The sequence below is a fragment of the Camelus dromedarius genome, chromosome 9 (genome assembly GCF_036321535.1).
Source record: "Camelus dromedarius isolate mCamDro1 chromosome 9, mCamDro1.pat, whole genome shotgun sequence".
Lineage (NCBI taxonomy): Eukaryota > Metazoa > Chordata > Mammalia > Artiodactyla > Camelidae > Camelus > Camelus dromedarius.
The window spans coordinates 16,797,766-16,823,922 of record NC_087444.1 but is presented as its reverse complement, the minus strand read 5'-3'; the positions used below and the strand labels follow the sequence as shown (position 1 = coordinate 16,823,922).

The 26,157-nt window shown below is 43.9% G+C and overlaps 1 long non-coding RNA gene across 4 annotated transcripts; it reads left to right on the top strand.

Moving 5' to 3' along the window:
* Positions 1-112: 112 nt before the first annotated feature.
* LOC105102034 (uncharacterized) lies at positions 113-25,803 on the top strand. 4 transcript variants are annotated; one of them, XR_010382225.1, is made up of 4 exons: positions 113-353; positions 445-581; positions 20,051-20,235; positions 25,474-25,803. It is a non-coding gene; the product is annotated as an uncharacterized LOC105102034 (long non-coding RNA). The 4 variants fall into 4 exon arrangements; XR_004138767.2 differs by having other exon boundaries at positions 25,264-25,803; XR_010382227.1 differs by having other exon boundaries at positions 113-275; positions 25,474-25,800.
* The last annotated feature ends 354 nt before the right edge of the window (positions 25,804-26,157 follow it).

The following is a 26,157-nucleotide window of genomic DNA, read 5'->3' as shown; positions in this document are numbered from 1 at the left end:
ACCTCCTCGCCTCTCCAGCCCCGGCACCAATCCAAGCCGGCTGGGGGAGGGGCTCCTCCAATGTCATTTAGGCTCCTCCCGGGGCCCCAAGATCCCTTTTGTTTGGGGAGAGCCAAGCTGGGATTGAGCTCACGTCACTTCCGGGAGGAAGCGCCGGCCTCCGGCTCGGGCTCCGGGGTGGGCTCGCGCCCCTCCTGGCCCGGCTTTTGGAACTTCCCACCTTCTGTGCGATTTCTGGACGGGACGGTGGCTAGTGCTTCATGTTTACCCTCATGGTACGGGAAGCTTAGGAATGGCGGGCTCCAGGTGCCCCGATTGATAGGGCACATTAACGTTTCTTTTCATCCGAGATGGTAATAAATGAAATGCTCTTTCGTGTCTGCTTTAAAAATAGTTCTTGAAAACCTGGTAACGCTTGCCTGCTGTCTCTTTTCTTCGAAACAGCTTGCGCTAGAAGCAAGGACGCAAAGATGAAAAACCTGGAGAATTTGCACCCCCACCCCACCCCGCCTGGAGCCCCTGGGGCTAGGACACTGGGTAGCACCGGGGAGAGCACAAACCCAGCCCGACCTGCCTTCCAGGTAGAAGTCAAATGAATAAAATTTGTATGTCAAGGTTTTCTACATTGTATTTTCCAAATGAAGGGACTTTTTTTGTGTCTTTGGCCCCATTATTCTGTGGGCTATGGCATTTTCAGTGAAGCTGGAACAAAGGACGGTAGAAGATGCAAGGAATGTCTATCCCTTATGAACACAGGAATGTAGATCTTGATAGCGGTCCTTTCAGGACCAAATAACCCACAAAGAGGTGAAGATGCATCCCTTTCTGAGGTCAATATTTCTGGATTCCTTTTCCAGTTCACAGATTAACTCAGTTGGTTAAAAGAATAATAACCACATTATTTTTAAATACAATATAATACATACTTACAAATAAATATAATTTACATTATTAAGCTTAATACATTATTTCTAATCTTGACAATTTTTATTAAGCAAGACAGTATTAGGGTCCTAGTACTCACCTAGGCAGACTGTCTCAAGACAGGTGCAGCCCTGTCCTCATGCAGTTTACAGTCTGGTGAGGGGATGTGATCGGTCTGTGCAATCATAGGGAAGTTTGAAGGAAATAAACCAGTATTAATGTCATCACTGTGCCAGGTACTTTCATATAATGATATCTTAATCTTCACTATATGAAAAATCTTCCCTAACATGTAAGATAGACATCCTTGTGCTCATTTTACAGATGAGAAGAGAGAGACTCAGAGAAATCAGGTAAAGCCATAGAGCTGGTAAATGGTAAATATAGAACTTCCAACAAAGATGTGCTATATTCTGCCCAAACCTGTGCTACATTCTACTCATCACATGCTGTCTCTCATAAGGAGGATTGGTCCAGAGGGTGGACCTGGATGACTGTAAAACCAGCATCAGAGCCAGAAAAAAGCTCCATGCCTCCTCCTATTGACTGGAGAGGGTCATCTCTTTCTATGAAAGATAGCAATACCATTCTGAGGTGCTCAACAGCAGCCCAAGTGCTTTTAAAGTTAACAAAGTAGGAAAAACAGAACTACAGAAAGACATTATTCCCTGTATTCAGGAGCCTGACGATCTGAAAAGCAAGATGAAGGGCCAGGCACACAGTAGGCACCCAACAAATACTGACTTGACCTGAAACAAAATGTCTGAAATGGTTAAAAACAGAGTTTAGGTGCTGGACTGGGCCCATGAATTTGAAAAATCCCATTTCCTCCTCCTCTCTTTTGCCCTGCCTATGGGTGTGCAATGAGGAAGTGCCTCATTGTCGGGCAATGAGGCAGATGTGGGAGAACAGGCTATTTTCTGCTGCCTTCTGAGTCACTCTCAGAGTTGTCCCAGTGAATCAGCTCCTCCCTCCTTCCCTTGGTTAACCCACCAACACCCGTTCTACTCCCAGGCTGACTGGGTGCCTACTTGTTTTATGGGGACCAGCAGCTCCCGTGACTCCCTGACCTCTCACTTGTTCATTCCTGAGTGAGTGTGGGAGGACCTGGCAAGAAAGATCATCCCAGCCTAGTCGGCGTCAGAGTCCTGAGGGTATTCAGATTGCTTTCCTTTTAATTCGTCACCCCTGCAGGGCTTGTGAACCAGAAGTTCTGTCATTCTTCAAATATATAAGATGTGTACATAAATTTAGAGCCTGGGCCAAAGGTGTACACAGAGGTAGAAAGTGGGTTTGTAATAATATCTTAAATTGGTATAACACAACATACCATCGTTACATCTATTATTTTATCAACTCACCAGTAAGTATTTATTAAATGCCTACTGTGTGTCAGGTAACAACTTAGTAAGAAGTGCTAAAGATTATAGAGTGTGTTAATTTTTCTCAAAATAGGTAAACTTCCTAGGTGGGTGTACCAGAAATGTTCATTGCTGGGGAGGTGATGATGGAGTAAAAGAAGGCTAGACTGGGAGTAACAAAATCCAGGAGTTCTGTCGGAAGTCCTGGTTGTGAGGGAGTCCTCCGTCTGTCACAAGCTGTAATAGCTTCCTAGGGCAGCTGTAACCAATTAACCACAAACTCGGTGGCTTAAGACAACAGAAATGCATTCTCTCTGTCAGGAGGCCAGAAGTCTGAAAGGTGTTGACAAGGTCAGTGCCTTGGTGAGAGGATCCAGTCCATACCGCTCTCCTAGCTGATGGGGGTTCCCAGCGATCCTTGCATTCCTTGGGTTGTAGCCGCATCACCCCAGCCTCTGCCTCTGTCTTCACATGGCCTTCTTCCCTCTGTGACCATACCTATCCCTCTAAGGCCTCTCCTCTTCTTATAAGCATACGTCTTACTAGGTCTAGAACTCACCCTAATCTGGTATGACCTCATTTTTTTTTTAACAAATCTATTCATCTTTTTTTTAATGAGTTATAGTCAGTTTACAATGTTGTGTCAATTTCTGGTGTACAGCACAATTCTTCAGTCATATATGAATATACATATACTCATTTTCATATTCTTTTCTACCGTGAGCTACTACAAGTTATTGAATATATTTCCCTGTGCTATACAGTATAAACTTGTTTATCTATTTTATACATACCAGTCAGTATCTGCAAATCTCGAACTCCCAGTGTATCCCTTTCCACCCTCTCCCACCAGCAACCACAAGTCTGTATTCTATGCATGGTATGACCTCATTTTAATTCATTACATCTGCAAAGATCCTATTTCCAAACAGGTTTGCATTCTGAGGTCGAGGTGGACACGAATTTTGGAGGGTAGATGTGGGAACCATTCAAACCAGCGTGGAAAACTACTTAGCAAAGTAACATCCTCACTCAACTCCCAACTTCCTAGGTAATGGCATGAAAGTAGTGAACTAATTCCTAAAGATCATTTCAGTTATCTAATTGTATGATAATTACGTATGTTAGAAACATTTTTCAAGCCTTCCCTATATGCCAAGCAGTATGAAATTGCTTTACAGTGCATCTCATTCAACCCTTAAAAGAATTCCATGAGATAGATGTGAATATTCCCGTTTTACAGATGAGGAAAGTGAGGCTATAAAGAAGTCCATAGTCATGGAATTCCTAAGTGAGGAACATGGACTGTTTATTTACTCAGATCTGATTCCAAAGTGCCCAATCATAATTACTGCGCTCTATCTCTCCATCATACTAGATGGGTTAGGAAGATGGGGAGTGCAACAAATATTTTAAACTTTGATTTATGGAATATTTGGAGCTGAGTAGCAATCTTCCTAGGGAAAGGAAGAGAGGAGGGAATAGCAAGGTGGCGTTGAAAACTTAGTAGGGGAGAGGAGAGCTATGTACACGTACCTGAACCTCAGTTTCCTCATTTGTAAAATGGAATAACAGTTCCTGCGTACAACACCAGATGGTGTGAATATGCAAATGAGATTCTGGACATGAAAGTATTTGGTAAACTCTGTAAGAGATGATGGTAACTACCTGGGAGATCTTGCTCAAACTCTTTCTCCTCTCCGAGTCCCAGCCCTCTGGCTAACCATCTGGGGGTTGAAGATCTGGGGCTCTCTAACACTCCTTCTAGCTGTGACCCCCTGGGACTTAGCAAGATGCTGGGGGAGCTGGATGTCAAAGTTGGAGTGACCAAGAAAAGTGACCTGGCTTGTCTCCCCTACCTCTTGTTCTCAAGCCTCCTCCTGGCTCTTCCCGGAGGGGATGCGGAAGTTGCCATCTGGAAGCCAGAGACAGCTCCCTGGGCTGGGACTGGGCTGAAGTAGGAGGGATGGCGTTCTCTCCAGGGCTCCCGGCATTTTCTCTCATTAACTGTTCCCACAAAACCCTTTCTGAGTAGTCCCTAAGGTTCTCTTCCAGCTTGGATCGTCTCAACCTGGGCGACTGGAGAGCAGGGGGTGTTGAGATTTCTGGGCGTGGCTCTCGCTGTGTTCTCGATCTTATTGCTCCCCCTAGTGCTGAGCCATGAGTCCTGCAGCTGCCAGCTTCCCCCTTGGCCCCAGCGCGCTCGGCGGAGGCCTCTCTACCGACAGTTTTTCCTTTTAAGGGTGTGGGCTGAAAGCGCGGCAGGTAGGAGGCTCCAAGGACCAGCAGTTCCGAAAAACCACCTTCAGGGGCAGATGCTGCTGTTTTATTAGCTAAGTGTTGGGGCCAGCTTGACCATGGCAACTCTCATCCTGGATTTTGTAGAGGGAGGCTGGGAAGGGAAGGGAAAGAAATCTAACATTGAGTGTCTACTGTGTCTCAGGCACCGTGCCAGGTGCTTTACGTATATTACATGCATAATCTTTGTAATCCTCACACGTATAATCCATATAATCCTTTACACATATAATTCTTGTGATCAGCCTAAGAGATCATTATTATTACTTCTGTTTTTTGACATAAGAAAGCAAATTCAGAGAGGTTAAGTGTCTCGCCAAACGTCACATAATAACAACGCTGATAATAACATCAACCCGTTATTTCGTGGCTACTTCACACCAGGCACAGTATTTCTTTTAATCCTCTCAGGGACTCTTGAAAATAGTTACGATAATCTCCATTTGACAGATGAGAGCACTGAGATTTAGGTAGTTTAAACAAGGGATAACGGAGAACTTGCCTGAGATCAAAGCGCTAGGTCCTCCTGACTCCAGTCCCATGCTGTTTCCACTCCACCGTTGCCTCATGGAGCTGTGGGTGGTAGAGATGGGACTGGCCCAGGACTGGGTGATTCACTGTTTTTTCCATGACAGCCACTGCCTGGCAGCCCTTCCCGAGGACTAGGGCCATGTGGTTTTTTGGATCTCCCGATCCAAAGATAGGATCTCCTGAGGTAGGGTGGCAATGAAAAAGCCCAGGCTGACATCCATTAGATCCTGGGAGAGTTTGCTTGGGGAAATGCATGACGGGGCAGCACTCTGGGAACTGCCAACAGTATTGCTGATAGGGGCCTTGGGGACAGCATCCAGAGGACCGTGCTTCCTGCCTCCCTCCTCCTGTGTGGAGCTCACATGCTCCCCTGAAGGTGGTGGGCCAGGATGAGGTACACAAAGCTCCCTGAGTAGCAAAAAGGAAAGGTAAATGGGGCACAGTCTAGCCCAGATTGAAAATTCCTGGAAGTAGATGAGAAAATCATGGAGTTCCCCAAGTCACCCAGCAAAGTTCCCAAGGATTTGAGTCATTTTAAACTCCTCCCCTCACCCCCACAATGCAGATTAGTCACAGGTCTCTGGAAGAATACACTGTGTGCTTTTGGATGAGCCTCAAGTTTTCATTTTCATTCTAATCTTTGAAATTATTCAATTATAATTGAAAAACATGTACCAGATGATGAATTGGGGAGCTGGTTGATGTTCTGTTTGTTACTTCCAAGTGTTGATATAGATGGACGTGGTGGGGGAGTGAGGGGGTTGGGGGGAGTGTGGGGTGGGGACGGGAGATACCAGTTGGCTACTGTTTTCTATTTGTAAGTTGATTTATTTCATTAAAGGTTAACTCTTTTTTTGGGAAAGGAGGTAATTAGGTTTATTTATTTATTTAATTTTATTTTAATAGAGGGACTGGGGATTGAACCCAGGACCTGGTGCACACTAAGCAGGCATTTTACCCCTGAGCTATACCCTCCACTCTAAATGTTGACTCTTTCCCTCTCTTCAAACCCTCCCCTTTTATCTCTCTTCCTGTTTCTCCTCTGCCCCAGGTGCCTTCTTCCCCAAATGTTTGGAGCCAAATCCTCTTCTGTCTCTGCTAGGTCTTCAGACAAAGCTCTGGGCCAAGTAGCCTTGCCAAAAGGGCTGAAGCTGACTGGAAGGCTGGTCTTCTGCTTTTATTCCTTCTTCTTCCCCACACATGGCCTGATATTAAGTGGTAAATAATTTCTGTGCTATGGCCAGAGACAGAGCTTCAGTACGGTTTCAATCTGATGAAAAGCAATGACACATTTCCCCTGGTCTGTTATTTCAGCTGAGACACTGCACAGTTGGCTGAATGGGTCCTTGTTACTCACAAAAGGGGGAAATATTTGTAGGGCAAGAAATGACCCGATTATGGCTACACCATCACTTCTAGGCAATTTCTTGGTAAGTGGCCCTTTGGAGAAGCCTGGTGCTAAAAGCCTCTATGCCCTCATGTCCTGCTTCACGGTTCCTGCTGGGCCCCAGCAGGGTCTAGTCTGTCCTGAACAAAGTGACCAGGAGACTCAGGGCTCCTGCTCCATTGGGAGGAATCTGTACATTTCTCTTCCCCTTTTCTTTCTGCCACCCTGACTTCATCTTGACCCCTCTGTCCTTATTCCTAAAATAATCACTGAATGTCTATTATCACTACCACAAGAAATAACACACAGTTCCAGACCTCAGAGTGCTCACAGTCTGGAGGGGAAGTAGATTTGTATAACTGGTTGACCCAAGTTCTCCTGCTTTCTGTAGCCACACTTTCCAAATAAAATAGCTCCATCCATTGTATTACATCATAATCAGGACTCCTCCAGCTGTGAGGGACAGAAAACTCCACCCAAACTAGCCAAAGCTAGTTTTTATTGGCTTAAGCGATAAAAAAGGCCAGGAGTAGACTGACTTCAGGTGAGGCTTGATCTGGCTTCTCCAGAAATGTTACGTGGACCAGATTTCTCAATTCTACTTTTGTCGAGTAAGTTCTGTTTTCAGACATGCTTTCTTCCTCATCTGTCAATAAACATAGGAGCTCTGGCTTCATATCCAGTCATATTCAATAGGAAAGAGCACCTCCCTCTTTCCCAGAAGCCTGCAAAAAATCCCACCCTGACTTCTTGGCTTTGCTTGGACCACATGTTCAAACCTGAACCCAATCATTGTGGCCAAGAGGATGTGCTGCTTTGATTGGCTAGGTCTAGGTCATGAGCTCTGTCTAGAGCTATGGATTAAGTGTGGGGAAAACTATAACTTCAAATAAAAATTCATTCATTCATTCATTACAAAAAAAATATGGGGATGGATGTTTGGGAAGCAAACACTAAGTGTTTACTACACTTTTGAGGGTTGGTCTCACATTTGCTCTTGGCTCAGCTTGAGCTGCAGCTGCTTCTCTGCTGCGTCCAGCACAGCTCGGGACCGTGTCTGAGGACAGGCAACGCATGACTTAAGAGACAAAGAGACAAAGTAAAGAGCAAAGATGGGACCTGGGGACTCAAGATCTTGTGGATCTAGAGGGCCAAAAGCCTGGTCGACATCATATTTATTAGGAGTATACAACTCAGAAAAAAATGCGATCAAAGCGGTGGGGCTTTAGATATTTCATGAGATAAGCACTAAGTTCTGCTTGCTGGTTAACTGATTAATTTCAGGCCTATCCCATCCAGGAACAATTGCCCTCCTCAGGGTATGCAGAATTTCTAAGTCCATCCTGTTACTGCCTCTGGGACATCTCGAGATAGCAAGTATTTCCCCTGGGTTAAACCTCATGCTTTCATGCCAGAACAAAGTTCTGTTAATGGATGATCTGGCTTTCCAGGACTGTCCATTGTTTCACCCTAAGGAAATATCTGCCCTCCTTCGTGCCCTTATGGTCAATCTCAGGATTTCTCCTTTCACATTTTCTTTAGCATAATACGTGTTATAGGTCATCTACTGTGTAAAACGTTAAAACAAAGCAAGCATGTGCATATTAAGCAAGTAAGTGTGAATACAATATTTTAAGTGCATGGAAATATAGGTGCGGCTTGTTTTCTAGTTGCTTGTTGTCCAGTGGCTTGTTTTCCAGCAGCTTGTTTCCCAGCCCTTCTCTAAACCTTGCCCCAACTCTGCCTTGGCTTAGACTTTCCTTGCTGCTGGTCACCACTCTGGGACGGCTGGTCTTCGTCCTTTGTTGCCCAAAGCGCTACTAACAAAAAGACTATTGTGTGTAGCAGCTGTTCACTGAGGATTTGGGGGCCTGGCATGGCATGGGCGGTGTTAAAATAAGGTTTGTAAAGATTAGAAGTTCTCGGATTTGAGGGTGTATTGGAATCACCTGAAGGTCTTGTTCAATCACAGATTGCTGGGGCCCGCCTCCAGAGTTTCAGCAAAAATATATGGGTCCCTGTGTGCTAGGTTTGTAACTGAAGTTATAATGATGGCCATGGTTCCTGCTCCAAAATCCCCCTTTGTCATGTAAAGTGATTTAATTCCTTATGACCAAACCTTTCTCATCTCAGTTCTACTCAGGGGGCCCTCACTTTTCAGTGCCAGATAAGCCCATGAAGATAATTTCTCCAACAGAGGAATCTGTTTGTACTGCCCATGGAGGTCACCAACATAAAATGCAACAGCTTCTATGATAATATTTTCCATTTTCCTGTCGTGTAGGCAAAGGCGAACAGGGAATGGTATGGGTGAGCTGCAGGGCTCCAGGTATTGACTAGGCGTAGCTTTCAGAGGCACAAAAGGGCATGGAATCTTCTATGAGGAACAACTGTTTGACTCCTGTGTTGCATCCTGAAAAGAGAGCCACACCTACCAGCTGTGTGACCTGGGCATGTCCCTTACCTATCTTGAATTTCAAATCCCTTATCCATAAAATTGAGAAAATACTCGTGTGTTTCACCAGGTTGTAGTTAAGGGAGACTTATTGATCCCTTTTTCTCCCGACCACCAATCTATCACCGAGTCCTGTTCATTTTACCTGCTGAATACCTCGACTCCATTTACTTTTTTTTTTTTTTTGCTTTTCCCCACTGATTATAGTTTCCTATGCTATACAGGAACACCTCGTTTATCTATTCTGTACATAGTAGTTTGTATCTGCCCATCCCGTACTCCTAATTTATCCCCCCACAATGTAACCATAAATTTGTTTTATGTCTGTGATGGCTCCATTTACTTCTATTCCTACCTCCATCACCACCTTGGTCTGTCCACTACCTTATCTCTCCAGGGCAGCAGCAGCCTTCTAAGTGGTCTTCTAGCCTTCATTCTAGCCCCATCCTGTCCGATCTCCACCCAGCAGGCTGCGTGGATCTTAAGAAGACACAACCTGATCATGTCGCAACCCCTTCCTCCCAATTAGAACTTTTCAATGCTCTTAGGATAACCCGATTCACAAAGCCCTCGTGACTTGGCTCCTGCTTCTTTCTCCAGAATCATTTAGTGCCTCTCTGCCTGTTGCTGTCTCTGCCTCGGACACGTGAGGACAAAGACTCTCTCCTTGACCAAACTTTAGTCAGGCTTTAGTTTAGGTCTTGGCATTGGCCCCTCCACCCCTCACTCTCCTCTCTGGACCCTCATAGCCCAGTTTTAGTAAGAATCCTGCTAAATCTGTCCCCACCCATCATATCTGATGAAGTTCTTCATTCCTCCTTGATATCTAAGTCCTTGGCCTGCCTTCAGCAAGAATCCTGTTATGTTGGTTTAGCAAGAATCCTCCATCCTTTGTTTTTTTATTTGGGGGTGGGGGAGGTAATTCAGTTTATTTGTTTATTTATTTATTTGTTTTTTAATGGAGGTACTGTGCATGAACCCTGGACCTCATGCATGCTAAGTACGTGTTCTACCACTGAGCTCTTACCCACCCTCCCAAGAATCCCCCATCCTTGATGTCTCCTCTTAGTAATTTTCCATCCACTGAGTCCCTCACTCTGCTTGTTGGCTATAAAATCCCCATTCATCTATTTGGATTTGGAGTTGAATCTGATCTCTCTCTCCTATTGCCATAGTCTTAACATTATTGCAGTAGTCCTGAGGAACGTCTTCCTTACCATTTTAACAAGTGTCAGAATAAGTTTTTCCCCCCAACATTGGTTGCTTTCCTGTTCCTCAGGGTCTTTGCTAATGTTATTCTATTTTCTTGGAATTTCTTCCTCCCCTCTACCTAAAGCCTATGCAACCTTCAGACCTCATCTCAATGTCACTTTCTCAGGAAAGCTACCTTAGCCCAGCAGAGTGAGTAGGTTCCAGTATTTTGCCTTTGTAGCATCTGTCAGGATTTGTAATTATACATTTGTGCAGTTGTTTTGATTAATGTGACTTTTTATATGTCTTTTGTATCCTCCATGAGGACAGAGAGATCATTTCTATTTTGCTTATGATTCTTATCTTCCGTATCATAACACAGTACCCGGCACACAGTAGGTGCTCTATAAGTGTTTATTGAATGAATGAATGGTTGAAAGCACATTATATATAAAAGTGCTCTAGAAATCATTTCTCTTAGTGTCCAACTGTGATAATAATCCTGGACTCTGTTGGGGGACATTACCCTCTTTGGACTATTTTAACTGTCTGTTAACTCTCCTAGGGGAAACCTTGGAGGTGCCTGGAAAGCCCCGAGACTTTACACGCCCTTCCTGAAAAATCCCCTTAGGATGATCCCTCAGGACCATGATTTACTCACCTTTCAATCCTCAATGCCTAGAACAGTGCCTGGGACCTGGTGGTTACTCAAATGAATGATCTTGGAATTGAGGAAATGTCCAGAGGGGTCCACTGACCCATTTGGGTGGTTCTCAGGAATACACATAATCCCTCTGAGACAGATGGTCCCTGGTTGGATGCTAAGGAGATGGATGCTAGTTCTGCCCTGATGGCTGCCCGCCTAGCAAAAGATGCCATTGGGAATAAAGCCCACGAGGGGCTTTTCTAGGTGACTCATGCTATAAACGAGGGAAATGGCAATATGAACTTAGTGATATTTCTTCACTGTTTCTATTACTGCCATCTGTTCTCCAGTAGTATTTTTCAGTAGAACTGGTGGGCGGGATTAGGTGGGGAGAGGACACAGCAAGAAAGCAGAGAGCTGGGTGTCCGTTCAAGGACCTGGCCCCACTTCCACCTCCCTTCACTCCCTCCCCTCCCTCCATGCCAAGCTTTCTGAGACCCGTCCTCACCTTCCATCCTCTCCTCCTCCCTTTGTAGTCTCACTCCTGCCTGCACTGTGCACCTGCTCTCCTAAGATTTCCAATGACCATCTTGTTGCTAATCCATGTGGACATGTCTGGGTCATAACTGGTGCCCCCACAGCCTTAGACACTGTTCTCCTTTGCCTTCTCTGTCTCTTGATGGCTATGATGACACCATCCTCTCTTTGCTGGTCTCCTGCCTCTCCTTCCCATTCTTCTTGTGGCCATTTCTTTCTCTTCCCACTTTACACGTTCCCCTGGGTGAGCCACCTAATCTGATGACTCAGTGACCACCTCTACTCAGATGACTCTCAAATAAATCCATGACCTGAGCTCCAGACTCCGATGGGAAAGGACATCTCCATGGCATCCATGACCCTCCTTCCCCTCCCTCTGCCACTCACTACATCCTGCCAATCACCAAGTCCGTTTCTACTTCCCCAATCCACCCAGTCTGTGCACATTTCCTATCACTACCTTTGTTCAAGCCACCGTCCCCTTTCCTATGGATTCTGGGTTTCCTGTATGTGTCCCAGCTCTTCCGTCTTCAATTTGTTTCTGCATGGCAACCACAGTGATTTTTCTAAAATTAAAATTTGGTCAGGTCACTTGTCTGCTTAAGTTCCTATGAAGTCATGGGTTTCCCATTAACTTCAGGATAAAGTGTAAACATAAGCATATCCGTAATATCTCTTCTTGGTCCGGCCTCGGCTTATGTTTCCAGTTCCAACTATTGTTACTACCTTGGCCCCAGGCAACACTAGAGCTTACTGATCTACTTGAATTCCCTTAATTCATTATGATCCCCTGACCAGAGGACCCTTTGATGTGCTGTTCTGCCTGCACTGCTTTCTCTTGGTTCTTCCAGTCCAGCTACTACTCTTTCTTTAGGACTCTCCTCAGATGTCACTTCCTCCAGGAAGCTTTCTGTGATCTTTTAGGGCCATATTAGATGCTCCTTACCTCCCCACCTCCATTCTATTTATTCTCAATGCACCCTGTACACCCTGTCCTTTTCCTTGTATCTGTGTCTCCCCTGGACTAAAAGCTCCTTGAGGGCAGGGACTCTGCCTGGTTCTTGGTTGCATGTGTAGTTTGTAGCATAGTGTCTGCACATAGTAGGCATGAACAATTTATTAAGTGAAAGAGCAAGTGATTTCCTAAGCTTTGTAAGAACAAGGACATTGAAGCCAGACTGCCTCAGTTCAAATCCTCGCTCAGACACTGACCATCTGTGTGACCTTGGGCAAGCTACTTAACCTCTCTGTGCCTTGACGTCATTATTTTAAAAAGGTCTCTTACCTCATAGAATTGCTTTCAGGGTTAAATAAATTAATATTTATATGTGCCATATAAATAGAATAATTTATTATACTTTATGGCCAAACATGGATAATTTTGAGAGTAAAAGGGATGCTATTAATAATTACATCAGGACAATAGGTAGAAGCCAGGACTGTCCTGTGCAAGCAGGGACATTTGGTCCCCTTACATATAGGGGCTCCTTAGGTAAATAAATCATGCCTGCATCTTTGTTGGTTGTGTTTCTCCCTGTCTTGTTTTTTCCTAGTGATTAGCAGCAAACTCTTCCAACCGTAAAAACCTGTGTGCTTATCTTCAGGGACAGCAGAGAAAGGAGGGAATGGGAAGACAGTGTCCTAAGAGACAGAGTTGGTAGGGCAGCATTAAAGAAACAGAAATGAGGTTAAATTCTTCAGGTGTGGATACAGAAAAAAGGGGAGACTTCCCCCATCCCACTTAGCCCTAGGGACCTGTCAGAAGGTCCACGTGCTTTCCTAATGGGGGGGTCTGATTTCAAGGGGTCCAGCCTCTCTTGGAGCCTTGCCTGTGGGGAGTGCTTGTGAGCATGGCAGCCTGGGACGACCCTGCTTGATATGCGTTTGCTGTCCGCTCATTGACTTTGCTGTTTTCTCTCAAACTGTTTCAGAAACATGTGGTTCCATTTCCTTCCCCAACGGGGAGTTTTGTTTTTTTTTTTTTTCCATTACCTTAAAAGTAGTTGTTTTTATGAACTAGGATAAACACCTGGTGGGCAGGAGTTTTATCTCATGGCCATTCCAATTTGAATTGCATTATTTCTCCTGCTTACCTGGGGAGGGGAAATACATACTTTCTAAACACAGTTTTCCTTTTCTAGTTTCCCAGACAGATGCATTATCGGATAACAGCACCTCTGCAGCTGGCTGGAATACCAACTGCAGGCAGTTCTGGTGGTGACCGTGGCATGTGAGGGGCGGGGAGGGGGAGAGCATCTTGCCTTTTCTTGAAATAAAGCCTGTCAGTCTGAGGACGTGCCATTCAGACATGGGTACCAACTCCATTCTCCCTCCCTCTCCTTCTGGGGTGGGAGAAGAGGCAGTGGGGAGAAGAAAGGGGTAAGAGGATGAACTAACACTTAATGACACTTCCTACCTGCCAGGCAGTGGTAACTTTCCATTTCATTTAATACTCAGAACAACCTTAAAATGTAGACATTCATCTTTCTACTTCATAGATAAGGAAAGTGAAATTCAAAGAATAGAAAGAACGTGCTAAAGATGTAACAATGCAACAGTATGTAGAAATTTGAATCTGCTTCTAGCTGATTCCAAACCCATGTCTTTTTTTCTTTTCTTCAAAATTTTATTAATTTTTTTGATATGTTTTGTTGTCTTTTAAAAATTTTTTCGGTGGAGGGGGAATTAGATTGATTGATTGTTTAATGGAGGTACTGGAGATTGAACCCAGCATCTTGCTTATGCCAGACATGCACTCTACCACTGAGCTATACCTTCCCCCCTAATATTTGTCTCCAAGGCCCTGAGAGGGGTGAGAATTTGTTTAGTGTTACAAAGCTGGCCTAGAAGAAGATTATATCTTTCTAGCTTCACAAAAGGAGGGGGAGGCAGGGCTAGACACAACATGTTGGTCATGTGTTTAATTAATACAGGAGAGGAAGAATTGAAGAAGTTTTTGACTGTTAGTGATTCCATCTTTCATTCATTTTATTTATATAAAAATATATATACACACACACATACATACATACAGTGTTTACTGTGTGTCAGACACAGTGTATCAACTTATATAAAGAATATAGTAGAAAAGGCAGCATTCGGCCCCAGGCTTGAGGGAGACCCTCTACCGATCTCTGAGGGCTCTCTCTCAGGGCAGCTCCCTCATCTCTGATGTTCATCCTTGTAAATAGCTGCCCTTGACCTCCTCAGATTCCCAGTTTGACCTCCTAAGCTGAGGGAGAATTTTGGGCTATGTCTGGCATCCCCTTTCTAGTCTGAAGCCTGGAAACCCACTCCTGTCACTGACTGAGGAAGTCACAGGGCTCATCTTGTTTGTGTATTCTCTCTTACGGATCACTGCCTGATGCCTAGTGTCTGAGGACTCTTGTTTCATATATTTTGTCTAGTGTTTTAGTTGTTTCAGGTGAGAGAGTAAATGTTGTCCTTGTTAGTCCGTCTATATCAAAATTAGAATGCCTGATAATATTTTATTTGCATTCTTTTTAATTGAAGTATAGTCAGTTTGCAATGTTGTGTCAATTTCCAATGTACAGTACAATGTTTCAGTCGTATATATACATACATATTTTTTTTCATATTCTTTTTCATTATAGGTTACCACAAGCTATTGAATATAGTTCCCTGTGCTATACAGTTTTTTTTTTTCTGGTGCTACTTTAAATGGTATAAAAGTCAAACTTAAAAAAATTTTTTTTATATTCTAGAGAAAAACAATTGATTTTTGATATTTGCCCTTGTGTCCTGTCCACAGGGAGTAGCTACCTTGGGCATTTGCTTTGTACGGCTGAGGATTGGAGTGCAAGAGGGCAATGAGTTCAATTCACTTATTTTCACATTTGGGGGGGTAGAGTCCTTCGGAATTTCTATATACACAATCATGTCATATGTAAATACAGAAAATTTTATTTCCTCCTTTGCAAACGGTATGTGTTCTCTCTCTATCTCTGTCCCTTCCTTCTCTCTCCCCACCTCCCTTATTGTTGTGCTAGGAACTCTATTACAATGTTGAATAGAAGTGGTAAGAGCAGATCTTCTTGCCTTGTTGTTGATCTTGGGAGAGAAAGCTTTCAGCCTTTGGTAACCATATTTTGTTTTCTATGTCCATGAGTCTGTTTTTGGTTTGCAAATAGAATGTGTATCTTTTTTTGTTTACATTCCACATATAAAGTGATATTGTATGATATTTGTCTTTCTCTGTCTGACTGACTTCACTTAGTATGATAATCTCTAGGTCCATCCATATTGCTGCAAATGGCATTATTTTATCCTTTTTTATGACTGAGTAGTATTTCATTGTGTGTGTGTGTGTGTGTGTGTGTGTGTGTGTGTGTATACCAGAGCTTCTTTACCCAATCATCTGTCTATGGACATTTAGGTTGCTTCCGTGTCTTGGCTATTGTAAACAGTGCTGCTATGAACATTGGGGAGCAGAGGGTGGCTTTCTAATTCGTCATCCTTACAGGTATTTTCCTAGCAAGCTGTGCAGGGCAACACCTCCTCAAGGATGTCCTTTGGCACCCCAGATGGCTTCCTGGGCAGTGTGTGGTGGTCTTGCAAACTCTACAGCACAGACCCTCCATGTAGATGGCTTTCTCAGGTACCCAAGAGGGTAGCTTCTTGGTGACTTCTGTTGGCACAACATCTCTGCCATCCAGTGGGTCAAGTCTTCCCCTTTACCACCACAGGTTAGATATCAGCTGAGGGGGCAGGGCTTCTTCCAGATCAGCTTCCATCTCAGATCTAGAGGTATAGGCTGCTCCCTATAAAAGGTTTGTGAATCTCATTGAGTTCTTTCTTTCTCTTTAGAAGGTAATCTCCTGTTATGGTTAATCATTCTTTACATTAAAATCCCTCTGTTCAAACTAGAGTGTGTTTTCTGTCTCCTGAGTGAACTCTGGCTGATACACTGAAAAAAGAAGGGAATAAAAATTTCAGAGATGGGGAGGACATGAAAGATAAGGAAAGGCTGACTCTAAACAAGGAGAGGAGCATCCTTTGAGCCTGGAAACCACAGAAAGGATATGTGGTGGGCAGTCAGAATGCACTTATGAGAGAAGGAGGCTAGATGCTGAGAGAGTCCTTGGCTTTGATGTTCTCAGTGAAGTAGGAGGCTAGGCTACCTGTTGAGAGCTTGGGGAGAGTGAGACCGATTTATAAAAGCCCTTGAAGACACTTTCAGAAGACCAACCTGTACCATATTATATAGTTTTCTCCACAAGGACCCAGAAGTCCAGGCTTTTGGGCAGAGCAGACAGTTGTAGGACTCAGGGTCAGGACTTTCTAGGGCTTGGGAGTGGAAAGAAAAGGCAGCAAAGGGTGTTGACGAGGCTGACGAGAAGTCATTCGGGTTGTTGACCAGAGATCTAGCTTGGGTTTCCAAAGGCTGAGCCCGGGGGCTGAAGGAGGAGGGAAGATAAACTGTGAGGAAAGCAAAAGGTTAAAGTGCTGGAACTCAGTGAGGTCAAGGAGTGGGGAAGTGGGAGGAACAGAAGGGAGCGGGAGGGATTGTGGTCCAAGTGGGATGCTGAAGTTTAGTTTCTGAGAGGTGGAGCCATGCTATATAATGGCCCAACTGTGGCCTTCAAAAGCATGGCTGAAAGCAGCATAAAAGGTTATTTGAAGTCATCAGGATAAAGCTGGGGGAGGTAAGAGTGCTGGATGCATTGGCCTCAGCGATTTGTCTCAGGACCATGGTGGGAGTTCACGTGTAGGGGTTAAGTGGACAGAGTCCTTGGCTCGTATGGGCCAGGGTCAGTGACAGCAACAGAAGAAGTAGAGGGCAACGAGCCATTCAGTTTGCGGAGGGCTTTAAACAAGGGTGGAAAAGTCAGAGTGTGAAACTGGCAGGGGAAGCTGGGAGACTGCTGACCCCGAGTGCACTCTGCTTGGCTGGAAAATGGAACTCGTGTGGGAGGGAGAGCTGCCTCCATGCAAGAGGGCTGCAAGGGGAGCAGTGTCCTTGGGGTAAGGCCAGGGTTTAGATACGGTGAGGGGGAGGATAGAGTGAAAGTTCTGGGAGGGTGCAGTGGATGTAGGATTTGTTTTCAGTGGAACAAGGGTTACCAAGAGCACAGGGGAAAATATTCAGGCGGAAAACAGCGACAGGAAGGTGGAGAGGAAAAAGTGGCACAACAAAGGGTCTTAAAGTACAGTGACCGAGTTTTCATCCCTGTCTTACAATACCAGGCACATAGTAGGGGCTCAATTAATATGTCTGAGTGAGTAACTGAATAAATGAGTGAATAAATAAAGTCTGTTCCCTGCAGCTGCTCACTTGGGTTCTCTGGGACTTAGTTTCTTCATTTGTTTACTGGGAACGCTGCTGCTTTTATCCCCTTCGTTCTGAAATTTATAGCAGTTTCCTCTCCAAAGCCCCAATTCTTTCCATCTGGCAGAGTGGGTGTCTTATTATTCTATTCCATTTCACCCTAGGAGGGCAAGGAGGGTCAGGGCTGAAGCTTCCTCTGTTTTACAACTTGGGAGAAACTGAAGTTTTGAGAGAGCCAAGAGTTCACCCAGTGTCATAGATTAAGATTTACAGTAAGACTGAGAAAGAAATAGGAGTGCTTTTCTCCGCTCCAGCCTGTTCTGTGGCCCTTAAAGCAGCCCTGGGGCCAGGGTGAGTGGTGTAGGGGACTCACAGGGAACAGTAGTCCTACTTGGGTGGTGGATGGTCAGGATCTATGCAAGGCAGCGTCCAGCAGGTGGGGGTGTGGAGTTGCCGAAGGCTGGCAGCCTCGAGTAGAATAGAAGGACTGAGACACTATGTGGCAGCCAACCTCTCATTTGGATGGGAGAGGCTCTTCAAGACTGTCCTTGCAGTCTGTGCAGAATTCTCCAACCATTACTCCAGAGGGGAGGGGCAGGAAGCAACCGGAGATAGATACTCCCTGCCTCTTTTCCCTCTTTGCCCTTGAAGGCCAGTCCCGAGGTCCTGATGACGGTGAAGCCTGCCTAATTGAGAGTGCACAGCGTTGGCAAGTTCTGAGTCCCAGCACACCCACATTCTGGCCAGGTACTCAGGCCACTCACCTGACGTCTGTGAGTGAGTGATCCTGGGGTCTGTTCCACGTGTCTCAAGCTTTTGTACTGAAATATACGTGAAGGCCTTGGTAAGACTAAAAATATAAGGCTTTATTATTAATGATTAATGGGTCATTACCAGCAAAAATATGCACCCTGATCTAGTCTAGAGAAGGGAAGAGGAATTCTAGGGATGGTGAAGGTTGAGATTTTACTATATGCACTAAGAACTGGCCCTTCTGAATATATGTTTTCACCTCTGTGAGACCACAGAGAGGATGGGTAAGAATTTCAGTTTGCCACAGGACATTGTAGATAGGTTGTAGGGAGCACTCAGAAAACAGAGGCCATAAAAAGAAGGGCAATAAAATACCAGCTATTAAGTATCTGCTATGTTCCAGGCACATTACATGTGTTGTGATTTAATCACCATGACAGCCCAATAGGTTAGATATAATTATCAACTCTAACTTGAAATGGAACCTCAGGATCTGAGAGGTTAAATAATAGCAGAGAGTGACACAGATAACAAGCAGTGATGGCAGGATTTGAACCCACGTCTGTTCGGCTGTGATAGCCCATCCCTTTCCCACTGTAATGTGTGCCTTATACTTTCTAAATCTTCAAATGCCTTTCTGTGGACCTGTCTTAAACTGGTCCTTACTTATGAATCACTCAGGGGGCTTTTAAAAATGCGTATTCTTGAGTCCTGCCCCAGGGAGAGCATCACCAGTGATGCAGGGTTTTCCCTTCTCTTTTTCTTCTCAGTCTGTGTCCCTCTTCATTACTTTAGTTGTTCAATGGGTCACAGTAATCGGCATTTCTGTCTCTTTAACACCTTACACTTTACACCTTTTGTTGAAAACACGAGCAAATGCACATTATCTTGTCAAACCAGGGGCCCCCGAGTCTCCCCAACAATCAGCAGCTCCATCTTGTTCCAGGAATACATCCTTTTTATCCAGCTTATTCTGCCGGGGTTACAGGAACCATCTTTGGACACAGACAACTCACTAGTGGGGAGAGGTCTCCACTTGGGGAGGACCGGGCCCTGGGAGGAAAACAAATGCAGACAGCAGGTAGGTTCCTGGGGTTTTATTCACCTTGTAGTAAGTAAGTATTTATAGAGTACTATGTGCTAGGTCCTGGACATTTTGGGAATGGAACAAGGCATCAAACAGATGAAGTCCTTGCTCTCATGGAGTGTTAAGTGGGTGGACAGGATGAGGTGACATTTGAGCCGAAGTCTAAATGAAGTGATGGAGTGAACCATGAATTGCCTGTAAAAGCATACCAGGAGAGGGAACAGAGAGTGCAAAGACTGCAAGCAGAGGTCTTTTGGGTGTGTTTGAGGAGGTGTCAGAGGCCAGTATCCACAGAAAGGCTGGAGTGGAGCATGCAGAGAGGAGCAAGGTAGGAGATGCGGTGGGCAAGAGACAGACAGCACAGGTTGGAGTGTGTGGGGCCTTGTAGGTCTCTGTGAGAGTTTGGGGCTTTGTTCCCAATAAGATGAGGAGGTGTTGGAGGGTTTTGTACAGGGGAGTGACATGATTCAATTTGGGTTTCAATAGGATCACTCTGGGTGCTGGGTTGAGAATAAACTCTAGAGGGGTACAAAGGTGTTAGCTGACTCTCAAGGCAACTCTGCTCTCTGTTGACTTTTGTCTGGATTCTAGCCTCATCCTTCTACCATGATGGCCAAATGGGGAAGACTGGCTAGCTATGATCCTCCACCATCCTGTCTGCTCCCCTGCTCCTTCCCGGTCATGGTACCATGAGTGTCCATAGTTACAAACTGAGAACACCGGTGAACATGACGGTGGTGGGGATGCTGACCAGAGTAATGCTGTCTGCATACCAGGTAAGCCAAGCTGAAATGCCCCCATTATACCAGAAAGAATTTTGGCTTAGGGAACAAAGCGGCAGAGCCAAAATTCATCCACTTACTGAGTCATTCATGCATTCTCTTAACTCCTGCTGAGCACACTCCATGTGCCAAGAACTGTATGAGCCACTGGAGAACTAGAAAATTTTGAAAAAGTCCCTAATACATAAACTCTGCCCCAGAGGAAACTCTCAAGCTAATTACTAGCGTTGATCGAGCACTTTTTGATGGGTCAGACACTGATTTAACCTCTTTCATGTATTGCCGTGTTGAATCATTGAAAGCAGCTCTTTCAGGCAGACGATTTTACTTGCCATTTTAAAGACGAAAAAATCGAGGCGCACAGAGGTTGAGCAACCTGTTCAAGGTCACCCAGCTATGAAAGGAACTGAGATTGGAGCCCAGACAATCCAGCTCTAGAGTCTAAACTACTGCACTTCTTAGACTAGAAGGGAGGTAGCGAAACACATAATTATAATGCAATGTGATGAGTACTCACTAGAGCTGCTGGGAGCTTTTGACATTATTGAGGGGCAAGGCCCAAAGCCATCTCAGATTTCCAATCCTGTTAATGCCACTGTAGTGTATAACTTCTCCCCATAAAATGCTGTAAAGTACAACTAGGTTTTTAAGTGATGCTTCCAGATTCTTAATAAAAGATTAAAGTAATTTATAAAGCTATTTTCTGGCTAAGAACCATCCCTTTCTTGGACTGCTTCACTCACTCATCATTTCCATCATAAGCTGATAGCTTTTTTTCAGGCAGTCCATTCTTCATAAAGAAAGAAAAAAGCTTTTATAACAAGTAGAGGCCAACCAAGTGGGGTTGGACTATGAAGGTATGAAGGTGGGTGAGGGCTTGGCTCACTCATCATCTCAGCTCCTCCTTCGCTGTAGGGACCTTGCAGCTGGCTGGGATCAAATTTGTGTCTCAGTAATATGACAAATCAGTGCAAATGGTGGACCTTTAGGATTTGGGGAGAACAGCTGAAACCACAAATATTACATCCTAGAATGCCACGGGGATAGATTAAGGGCTTCTCAGGTACTAAGAGCACAGACTGAGTCACAAACTCTGCCAGGAGAAGACAAGGAAAGCTTCAAGGGGTAGATTAGATTTGGGCTGGGCTTGAAAGCTGTGTTGACATTCAACAGGTAGTAAGGTGAGGGAAGGGTGTTCTAATAAAGGAAAAAATTGTCTGATGGATCTAGGGAAGGGCCAGTCTTCTGGGCCTTCTGGATCATTCTATCCTGAAACACTTTAAGTCTTGGGGGCAGAATCTAAGTGGGACTTTTTCCACTACGTAGGATATTGTATAATAAGTTATATCTTCACTCATGAATGTTCCCTTTCTCTCTTTCTCTAGCTTTACTGAGTCAGAATCAACATATAATAATTGCACATATTTAAAGTTCACAATTTTGTAAGTTTTCAACATACCTATGAAACCATTGTCACAATCAAGATGGAATATATCTGTCACTGGACGTTTCTTTGTGTCCCTTTGTGCCTCTCTTTTCCATCTTTTCTCGCCTCCTCCCCTCCTTGCTTCTGGCAACCACTGATCTGCTTTCTGTCACTAGAGGTTGGTTTGCATTTTCTAAAATTTTATATAAATGAAATCATACAACATATGTTCCTTTTTGTCTAGCTCTTTTCACTTAGCATAAGTATTTTGAGATTCATCCATATTGCTGTGTGTATCAATGGTTCATTCCTTTTCATTGCCAAGTAATACTTCATTGTATGACTAGACCACCATGTGCTTCTCCAGTCTGCTGCTGGTGGGCATGTGAGTTGTTTCCAGTTTGGGCTTATTAAAAACAAAGTTGCTATGAACATTTTTATACCAGTGTTTTATGGGCTTGTTCCATCTTTCCTTTTTAGTAAGTATCTTGGAGGGTGGTAGTAATATGTTTAAATTGAAAAAACAAAAAAACAAAAAAACAAAAAAACAACGGCCAGACAGTTTTCCAAAATGGTTGAACCTTGAAAGTTTCAGTTCTGCATCCTTGCTAACACTTATATGACCATCTTTTTAATTTTAGCCATTCCAATAGATACATCATGGTATCTCATTAAGGTTTTAAATTTGCATTTCCCTAATGACTAATTATGTTGAGCATCTTTTAGTATGCTTATTTTCCATCTGCCTATTTTTTGTTGTTGTTGAAGTGTCCAAATCTTCAGCCCATTTTAAAAAGTAGTTGTTCAGAAATAGTCACTGACATAGAAAACAAACTATGGTTACTGGTGGGGAGGGAAGGGAAGGAATAGATTTAGAAGTTTGGGATTAACAGATATACACTACTATATATAAAATAGATAACAACCAGGATTTACTGTATAGCATGGGGAACTATATTCAATTTCTTGTAATGGAATGTAATGGTAAAGAAACTGAAAAAAAAAAGTATATATGTATGTATACTGAATCGCTTTGTTTTATATCTGAAACTAACATTGTAAATCGACTATACTTCAATAAAAAATAATAAGAAGCAAATTGGTTGTTTGCATTCTTGTTGTTGAGTTTCTAGAGTTTGTTACATATTCTGGACATGAGTCCTGTATCAGATACATGTTCTACAAAGAGTTTCTCCAAGTATGTGGCTTGTTACTTTATTCTCTTAGCAGTTTCTTACATAAATGAAAAATTTAAATTTTGATGAAGCCCAATTTATCAATTTTTTTCCTTTAATGGATTATGCTTTTGGTGCTTTATCTAAAAAATATTTGCCTAACCCAAGATCACAAAAGCTTTTTTCTATGTTTTCTTTTAGAAGTTTTCTAGTTTTATGGGTTTTTTTTTTTTGAGATACAATTCACATTCCATAAACCTTACTCTTTAAAAGTACACATTTCAGTGGTTTTTAGTATATTTACAAAGTTATGCAATTATCACCACTATCTAGTTCCAGAATATTTTCCTCACCCCAAAAGAAACCCTGTATCCATTAAACAGTCACTCCCTATTTCTCCCTCCTCCCAGCCTCTGGCAAACACCAATCTACTTTCTGTCTCTGTGAATTTGCCTATTATGAACATTTAATATAAATTGAATCATCCAATATGTGGCCTCTAGACTGCTGCTCTAATCTACAGGTGTTTGTGTGGACGTAAGTTCTTAACTCTTCTGAGTAAATACCAAGGGTCATGATTGCTGAATTGTATGGTAAGAATATTTTTAGTTTCATAAGAAACTGCTGAATCATCTTCCAAAGTGGCTGTACCATTTTGCATTGTCACCAGCAATGAATGAGAGTTCTTGTTGTCCCACATCCTTGTTAGCATTTGGTGTTGTCAGTGTTTTGGATTTTGGCCATTCTAAGTGTGTCAGTGGTACCTCATTGTTGTTTTAATTTGCATTATCCTGATGACATATGATGTGGAGCATCTTTACATATGCCATCTGTATATCTTCTTTGTAGAATATTTGTTCAGGTCTTTGGCCCATTTTGTAACTGAATTGTTTTCTTATTGAGTTTTAAGAGTTCTTTGTACTTTTGGAACAGTTCTTTATTTTTTTTTTTGCAAATATTTTCTTCTAGGCTGTGACTTGCCTTCTCATTCTCTTAACGTTGTCTTTCATGGAGCAGACATTTTTAATTTGATTGAAGTTCAGCTTAGAACTTATTTCTTTCATGGATCATGCCTTTCATGTTGTATCTAAAAAGTCATTACCATATCCAAGGTCATCTAGGTTTTCTCCTATGTTACCTTCTAGGAGTTTATTTTTTATTTTATTTTATTTTATTTTTTAACATTTTTTATTGATTTATAATCACTTTACAATGTTGTGTCAAATACCAGCGTAGAGCATGATTTTTCAGTTATACAGGAACATATATATATTCATTGTCACATTTTTTTCTCTGTGAGCTACCATAAGATCTTGTGTATATTTCCCTGTGCTATACAGTATAATCTTGTTTATCTATTCAACAATTTTGAAATCCCAGTCTATCTCTTCCCACCCTCCGCCCAACTTCTAGGGGTTTAACAGTTTTCTGTTTTACAGAAACAGACTCATAGACATAGAATACAAACTTGTGGTTGCCAAGGGGGAGGCGGGTGGGAAGGGATAGACTGGGAGTTCAAAATCTGTAGATACTGACAGGCATATGGAGCACTGACCACCTAACAGTCAAGGAAAGCTAAGTGTTCGGGAACTCCGCTAATCCTTAAACCTTAGTAGCTTCCCTCTGGGAGGGGTGAAGCCACAGCTACCAAAAGGAAGTCATTCTCTAGGCTGCAGCAATGTTACAGTGAGGATGAAGTGTCAGAATGAGCAGGAGCTTTGGAGTTAGACTCTTGAGAGCTTCAGCTGGGTTCTCTGGGAACCAGATACTAAAATGGAGGTAAGGGTACAAAAGGGGAGTAAGACCTGTGAAAGGAACAGGCAGGAAGCCGGACTGGCCAGGAGGAGGTCTCAGCCTGAGAAGCAGACCTGACAAAGCCTCGGCCAGTCCAGGGGGGCACCTGGGGCAAAATTGCTTGTTAGAGGAGTTCCCTGTTGGTAGAGGAGTGCTGGGCCCATGTATCACCATCTTGCTCATTCATTGGCTGGGGCCACCCTTGGGAAGAGCATGACTGTAGCTCAAATGCTGATGGGTCCCTGATGGAACTAACTGCTGGAGGAAAGTAGAACCAACACTCTTGGCAGCAGGGCAGCAAGCCCTTTATTGAAGGGGCAATGAAAGCAGCAAACCTTCACGTGTGCTATACAGACAGACCTGAAGTTTGAATCCTGGCAATATGTGACCTTAGGCCACCACTCTGACTCAGTTTCCTCAGCTGTAAAATGGGGAGAAGGCCTTCCTTACAGGGTTGTGGGAGGATTAGACAAGATGAGGATGAACATGGTGCCTGATACAGTACAGGCATTCAACCAGGTTCCTCCATCTCCCCTAGATGGAAATTAGCCAAGGGAACATCCTGTTCCACGAATCAAGTCCCACCCCCGCTCTTTATAAACTTCATCTCCTCTCACTTTCCACTAGGGGATGGAGCCTCCTGACCCTCTGGATATGCTGCCTTTGTGTCCCAAGGCTTGTAGTGTCCCCTGACTTGGTCCTCTCCTGCCTTGCTCAGCCTGGAAACTAAGAGACCTCCGTGGTTGTTGGCCATCCCAGGCGGGGATCACTGGATGTTAGCAGGGGGAGTGCTTCCTGGAATGCACCAGAAGTAAGCAATTGCACCATCTCTTCCAGCTGCCTGCATGTGCATTGCCTTGAAGATTCCTGTAAGAAGAAACCATCGTGTTCCTCTTTCCAAGTGCCTCATTAAAAGCTTGAGGACAGAGTTCCCCTCCATCACTTAAGGTCTCTACCCTGGGAGCCAAGGCAGCCCCTGAAAGGGAGAGAGAAGGATCTGTTCTGTGCCCGTCATTATCCTTCCTCAGGGTGCTCGGACCACAGGGACACGGGTCTCCAAGTTCCAGTTCCTTCCTATGTGCATGTAATTGGGCATGATTTACTGGAGAGTCTCAACTTATGGAGAATAAACACAAAACAGTTTTATTTCTTCCAGTAACTGCCCCTGGCTCTACCGCACCAGATCTCTCTTTCCTGCTGGGGAGCAGCTCCCTTAACGATGTCTTGGTCTGCTTCCATGACTTTCCAGCCACTTTCTGTTACTACAACGCTCTTGTTCCGGTAATTAAGACTCAATCTTTTACATTTTTAAAACTTTCATTGCAGACTTGAATCAAAGCTCTTCTCTTCTCTCCCCTCCAGCACAAGCTAAAGCCGGGCAGTGGAGGGGAAGTGGGGACGGGCTTGAAGGCAGCACTCCCCCTCCTTTTTGAGGCCGTAGCATCTGTTTGTGGCTGGGAGGAGGGATGGGAAGTAAGAGGCCTCTCAATATGACTTACGCCGACAGAGGACGTGTTTCGT